The sequence below is a fragment of the Nerophis lumbriciformis genome, linkage group LG20, assembly GCF_033978685.3.
Source record: "Nerophis lumbriciformis linkage group LG20, RoL_Nlum_v2.1, whole genome shotgun sequence".
Taxonomy (NCBI): domain Eukaryota; kingdom Metazoa; phylum Chordata; class Actinopteri; order Syngnathiformes; family Syngnathidae; genus Nerophis; species Nerophis lumbriciformis.
Window position 1 is genome coordinate 17,892,846 of NC_084567.2, and position 8,164 is coordinate 17,901,009.

Genomic DNA, 8,164 nt, shown 5'->3' on the forward strand with positions numbered 1-8,164 from the left:
GTCATTTACTTTAAGGAAGTAGTTTGACATGTACTTCGGTATCAGGGAGGTGTAGCGGATTTTATAGACTAGGCTCAGTGCAAGTTGTTTTACTCTGTCCTCCACCCTGAGCCAGCCCACTTTGGAGAAGTGGGTAGGGGTGAGGTGGGATCTGGGGTGGAGGTCTAAAAGTAATCTGACTAGCTTGTCCTGGGATGTTTGGAGTTTAGATTTGAGGGTTTTGGAGTAATAGGGTACCAGGAGGTGCATGCGTAATCGAAAAAGGGTTGAACGAGAGTTCCCGCTAGAATCCTCATGGTGCTTTTGTTGACCAGAGAGGAGATTCTATAGAGAAATCTCGTTCGTTGGTTGACCTTTTTGATTACCTTGGTTGCCATTTTATCACAGGAAAGATTAGCCTCTAGAATGGAACCTAGGTAAGTGACCTTATCCTTCCCTTCAGGGCCGGCCCGTGGCATAGGCCCTATAGGCAAATGCTAAGGGCGCCGTCCATCAGGGGGCGCCATGCACGCCAGTGCCACAAATGTTGGAGAAAAAAAAAAAAAAAAAGAAGTTGGTACTATTATTTCTAAATACAAAAAATAATCCCACGTTAATTAAAATGCAAAGTAAAGCCTATTTAATAGAAATATTATTTGTTACAACATTACGCCCCCCCCCCCCCCCCCCCCTCCTCCCCCCGCACGGTGCGCCCCCTCCCTTCCCGTATCATGACTCTTTTTGGACGTCACCACATCAAAAAATCAACACAAGATGCCAAAACTGTCAGGTGCCCAGGGAAGAAAAAAGAGAAAAGAAGAGGAGGAGAAACGAGAAAAGACAGAGGTAGCAGGTAGGTAACGTTAGCCTACATGAAATTATTTGTCTGTTACAGAATGTGATAGTAACCTGGCTTTTTAGCATTAAGCTAATGTTACATGATTCGGCAATTGCTAATCAATAAATAGCTAGTTCTGTTTTAACGTCGAGTTAATATTGTGGAGGGGGCTAAATTGTTATGGAAAATAATAATGTAACGTTAGGTAATTACAGTACTCCCACCTTACATTCCTCAGGGACATTTCTTTCTTTCTTTAGTTTATTTCGAACATGAACACACTTACATCATAATACATCACACAATTTCATATCATTTCATTTTACATCATGCCCGAAAAGGAGTAGGAAGAAGCAAAGCTTATTTAAACCTACCCCTTTCCCACTTCAAAGCGTTTACAAATATATAGAATCATTTACTGACCTTTTTATATAATAAAATAACATCTATGAATTAGTATACAACAGTTTTGTAATATGTAATTAATTAATTAATTCAGTCATTATTAACATACTGAGATGAAGAATATCTTATTTTCAATAAGGTTGAAAGTATTTCTCATAATTCTTCTTCTTTGTACTCTGTAAGCACTATTATTTTGAACAACCTCTGGATCATATCAGTACAATTTTTAACTTCTTTACTTAATCCATTCCATAATTTAATTCCACATACTGATATGCTAAAAGTTCTAAGTGTTGTACGTGCATATAAATGTTTGTATTAGATCTTTTAAGCAGGTGTTTTTTGTTTACATTGTTATTGCCTTCTGGTTAGCTAATGTTTGCCCTGCAGGTAATCGTCACTTTTCCACCCTTTTATATATTACCGGTAGGTATAGTTGTAAGTAAAAAAAAAAGTCAAAGACAAAGCTATTCGGGTTCTTGTGAGTATATACACTTCACTGCCGATGTGGGGGGGCGCCACCTAAAATCTTGCCTAGGGCGCCAGATTGGTTAGGGCCGGCCCTGCTTCCCTGTCTACCTAAATTAAAGAGATACAAAAATCATGTAATAAAATTATAACATTAAAAGTTCAAGTTCAAGTACCAATGATTGTCACACACACACTAGGTGTGGTGAAATTATTCTCTGCATTTGACCCATCACCCTTGATCACCCCCTGGGAGGTGAGGAGAGCAGTGAGCAGCAGCAGTGGCCGCGCCCGGGAATCATTTTTGATGATTTAACCCCCAATTCCAACCCTTAATGCTGGGTGCCAAGCAGGGAGGTAATGGGTCCCATTTTTATAGTCTTTGGTATGACTCGGCCGGGGTTTGAACTCACAACCTACCGATATCAGGGCGGACACTCTAACCCGGTGGTTCTTAACCTTGTTGGAGGTACCGAACCCCACCAGTTTCATATGCGCATTCACCGAACCCTTCTTTAGTGAAAAATAAAATGTTTTTTTTCAAATTCAAGACAAAGTTATATGTTTTTGGTAACACTTTAGCATGGGGAACATATTCTAAGTAACAAAGACTTAATTTAGAGTTTTTTGGAAACTAGGGGAACATATTCTAAGTTAATTTAGAGTTAGTTGGTTAGGGTTAAGGTTAGGGCCAGGGTTAGAGGGTTAGGGTTATAATAAGGCCATGCCGAATAAGGCATTAATAAGTACTTAATAATGACTAGTTAAGAGCCAATATGTTACTAATTTGCATGTTAATAAGCAACTAATTAATGGTGAATATGTTCCCCATACTAAAGTGTTACCATGTTTTTTTACTGGTGCATGAACATCACCTTGTTCAAAGAACAAAACCAACACAGTGCATAAACTCACAACAAATTACACACCTGTAAATCAGTCAGCTGTTGCCGTATCCGTAATACGCCGATAGGGAGAAGTTTTTATTTACACGATGAGTCGGGTGTGTCTTGACCTCCGCCGAACCCCTGAGGCCGACTCACCGAACCCCTAGGGTTCGATCGAACCCAGGTTAAGAACCACTGCTCTAACCACTAAAATTATACTCTAGCATGTAATCAAATTAAGGAAAGTCATAAAATACGCTTTCAATGACACATAATTATACAATACAACACCTCATTTACATCATAACACAGACAATACATGCTTTTGTTCACATCTGTCATTTGTAAAAACAACCATGATTTTAACACAAAATGTGCGCAAGTGCTCATCAACACAGTATCGAGCAAAGATTATTATCAAAATATAGTTTCTTATCTCTACAACTTGTCTGAATTAAAAAAAACTATCAAATATTCAATAAGAAGACACACTTAACCTATTTGAGATAATTGTAAAATATCATACTGTATAAATGAAACTAACATTGGTCACTGGCTCACTTTATAGTATCCCAAAGTAATGTAAATATCTTTTTATCGCTGTTAATTGGTTCCGGGCCTGACTGTGGTAAATGAATTCCCGCGAAGTAGGATGATTATTAATTACATATTCAAATCAAATATCATAAATACAGTCTAGAACATTAGACAGTGGCTAAATTGGGACCCAAAGCAGAATTGTATTTTTGCCACCTCTTTACAAACATTTTTTTTACTCTTTTTTATTTATGTGAAACGATTTTTATACTTTTTGAATCAAACTTTGATTAAATTTGATTCACGGGGCACAGTGAAAATATTCAAGGAAATAGGTTATTATATTCCCAATGACGGAGCAGGAAAGGGCTAGGAACACATTTGTGGTGAAATTTCACAGTCAGCGCACTGTCATTCATTAATTGACATTGCTTGAAATAACACCCACATAGTCACCTTTGCACTATGCTGTCTGAGGCTGAGCCAATCAGTGGCTGAACTCTGATTAGTTTGGTATCTTAGTAGCCAGTATGACTCTAGTATTCATATTTTATATTTAGTTATGTTTAGTCATTTTTAGGCTCCAAAATGCTGTATTTAGGCCCGAAACATACAAAGAATATGCTTTAAAAAAAGAATAAAGCCGCAAACCTTTGAAGTGTGATGTGACGAGGACTCCTGCATTTGGACGTTAATGGTCAATACCTTAAAATAATATTAGTTCACCTGGTATACACAACATAAACCCAATAAACTATACGAATAAAATACCTATGAAATAGCAATATGCCTTCCAAAAATCAATAGTAAACAAGCATTTTTTCTGGGGGTTTCTACAGGATTCGGAAATTTACTCTTAAAAATCTATATATTAGTTTACCAAAAAATTCACTGGATTACTCTTTATTAAATGTAATGCATTACTATGAAAGGTAAGTCATGTGTTACTTAAAAAAACAAAAAAACTTCCAATGTCTGGCATATGCAGTTCAGAGACGTTTCATGAGAGCAGAGTGTGTGTGCGTGCTTTTAAAAGGTGGTGCCTGTAGCCTAGTGACATGTGTAGCGTCAACGACAGAGTAGCTTTGTAGCTCAGCTACGTTTGTCAGCGTAGCAGCGGCAGTGCATTGGCGGCCGCCCTGTTGAATCTTTTCGCGGGATTGTGTTAGCGCCAGTTAAAAAAATAGAGTGAATGTGCTTTGAAGGCTGCAGTCTCCTTGTCCACAAACGAGCGGTATTGTGGGATTGCAAGCGTGTCACTTCACTCATTGATTTGTTGCTCATTATTCCCTCGTAGTAGTTGTACGAGTGTGTGTATTTAGCCCACGTGTTGTTTGCTGTGTGACGTTGCCTCCTTCTTTTTAATAGAAGGAGGCAATGGGGGAAATTCACACTAGACAATAGACAATAAACACTTAGGTATTTTTTACATGTGAATAATATAAATACAGTCTATTATACAGCATTATTCACATGTGAATAATATAAATACAGTATTATACGGCATTATTCACATGTGAATAGCATAAATACAGTCTATTATACAGCATTATTCACATGTGAATAACATAAATACAGTCTATTATACAGCATTATTCACATGTGAATAACATAAATACAGTCTATTATACAGCATTATTCACATGTGAATAACATAAATACAGTCTATTATACAGCATTATTCACATGTGAATAATATAAATACAGTCTATTATACAGCATTATTCACATGTGAATAACATAAATACAGTCTATTATACAGCATTATTCACATGTGAATAACATAAATACAGTCTATTATACAGCATTATTCACATGTGAATAATATAAATACAGTCTATTATACAGCATTATTCACATGTGAATAACATAAATACAGTATTATACAGGATCATTCACATGTGAATAACATAAATACAGTCTATCATACAGCATTATTCACATGTGAATAACATAAATACAGTCTATTATACAGCATTATTCACATGTGAATAACATAAATACAGTCTATTATACAGCATTATTCATATGTGAATAATATAAATACAGTCTATTATATAGCATTATTCACATGTGAATAACATAAATACAGTCTATTATAGAGCATTATTCACATGTGAATAATAGAAATACTGTCTATTATACAGCATTATTCACATGTGAATAATATAAATACAGTCTATTATACAGCATTATTCACATGTGAATAACATAAATACAGTCTATTATACAGCATTATTCACATGTGAATAACATAAATACAGTCTATTATACAGCATTATTCACATGTGAATAACATAAATACAGTCTGTTATACAGCATTATTCACATGTGAATAATATAAATACAGTCTATTATACAGCATTATTCACATGTGAATAACATAAATACAGTCTATTATACAGCATTATTCACATGTGAATAACATAAATACAGTCTATTATACAGCATTATTCACATGTGAATAACATAAATACAGTCTATTATACAGCATTATTCACATGTGAATAATATAAATACATTATATATTTAAGTACAGTCAAAAAGGAACATATGCATTATACAGTCTGATGGCTGTCGGTATGAAGGACTTCCTGTGTCGTTCCGTGTTGCATTTTGGATATCGAGTTCATTTTAGTGTGGTGCTAGTAAAACGTTACTTCCTGCATTTAACTCCTAACATTGGATTTCTATGATATGTTGTGACGCATAAAACTGCGATTCTTAAACTGGTACGTGTACCACTAGTGGTACGCAAGCTCTATCTAGTGGTACGCCAAAGAATCACTTGATTAAATATTCAAACACGGTGTTACTGTTCAAACTGTGTATACTGTTACAGTGGCCAAACGTGTTCAACTGTTAATAATAATGATAAAACCTCTGCCTTGGTTTTAATGAATACTTAGGTCTACTACGCCACTGAGCCAATCAGGCTCCTGTATATGGAGTTCTACTGAGACGCTCATTGTTCAATGTATGATATGTAAGTGTGTGACAGGAAACGCTTACATGTTTTGATGCTTCAGATGTAATCCAACCCGGCTGCTGCGGCCCGTAATAAATCCGAGGACAGCTTCACAACCACGGCGTGGTCCTAATTTAGCTCTTCTGTCCTCATGGCGTCTCCGAGCCTCCTGACGGCACCACGGAGGGAGCTGGCACGAGGTCACCGCGTGTTCCGCAACGCTGTCTTGGTTGAATGCAGAGAAGAACATGTCTTCTAGTTTAGGGATTCTCAAAGTGTGGACGTGGGCTCCATCTAGTGGTAATAATCAGTTAATTAACTATTCAAACACAGTGTTACTGTTCAAACTGTGTGTAATGTTACAGTGGCTAAAAATAATAAATATACTTGTTAATAAAAACCTCTGCCGTGTTTTTAATGAATACTTAGGCCTACTACGCTACTGCAGTTTAATGTTGGCGATTATGGTGGTACTTGGAGAGCCAAGTGTTTTCTGAGGTGGTACTTGTTTTTATTAATTTAACAAATCATGTTTTTGTTTTGAAACTTTGGGGAGGGGGTGGTTCTAGATCTCTTTTTGATAAGAATTTTTTTTTTTCTTCTGTTTTTATCTAAATTTTTAGTTATTGTATGTTTTTTTTGTTGCAAATCCTTTTATGTTTAAATTCTTTTGTATGGTTGTAATTTCTTATGTATTACAAATTGTTTCTTTTATCTAAATCTTTTTTGGTAGTATTTTTTGTAATTGTAATTTATTTTAGTTTAATAAATGTTTGTTACATTTTTTGGGGGTTGTAAATCTTTTTTGATTACAAATAGTTTTTTCTTTTCTGGTAGTTTTAATTTTTTTTTATTTTTTTTTTTCCACAGACATATTTTTCGTTTTTTAATCTTTTTTGTTTTGAGTCGTTTTGGTGACAAACAATTTTTTTTTTTGAATCTTTTTCTGGTTGTGAATCTTTATTTTTCTGGTTTTAAGTACTTTTTTGGTTGCACGGTATTTTCATGGTGGTCATTATGTTGGTACTTTGAGAGCCAAGTTACTAGTTTTGTTTTGTTTGTTTTAACAAATAATTTTTTTGTTTTAAATCTTTTTTGGGGTGGTTGTCCTTTTTTTGTTCAGAATTTTTTTTTTTTTTTTTTTTTTTTATCTAATTTTGTCAGTTGTAAATGTTATTTTTTGTTGCAAATCCTTTTTTGTTAGATTTTTTTTGTATGGTTGTACATTTTTTTGGAATACAAATCATTTATTTTATTTTAATCTTTTTTGGTAGTTTTTAAAAAAAAATATTTTATTTTAAGTTTTTTGTTTACAATATTTTTTGGTTGTAAATATTTTTCGATTACGAATATTTTTTAATTAAAATATTTTTTGGTAGGTTATTTTTTTCTTTTCTTTTTTTTTACAACATTTTTTTTTTAGGTTTTCTGTCATTTTTGTTTTACGTAATTTTTGATTACAATTTTTTAGTACTTTTTTGGTTGTGCTGTATTTTAATATTGGTCATCATGGTGGTGCTTGGTGAGTTTTTTCCGAGGTGGTGCGAGGTGAAACAAGTTTGAGAACCACTGATCTAGATCCTTCTCTGCTTTACAATATTGCAAACCCAATCTTAGTAAAAATGTGCAAAACATGCCTCATGCAAAAAATTTGTAGTTTGTGGCTGGAACTCTGCACTATACCTTTTCACACACAGTACAGTATGTGCAATTGTGTTGTGTTCATGGCAACAGAAATGCGCTATGAAACAAATTAACCACTCCCTGGCCAAAACATTAGGGACACACATGCAATCATCCAATAAACAGTGGATGTAAAATGTTTCCTTTACAAAGTCACTGACACTGTGAGGAAGGTAGTCATGAAACAATATTTGTATGATTATATAGTCGTAGTCTGCAGTCACATGATCTCATTTGCACATATAGCTACCGTTCACATTTGAACAGATACGGTACCAATTTTCAGTACCTGGGAATAATTGTTTTGGTACTTTTGTATCTGTTATTAAATGTTAACAGATTGATAATAAAATCAAAAATGATCTGGTTGTGATAAATGTGCTGTGCAGTTGTTATATC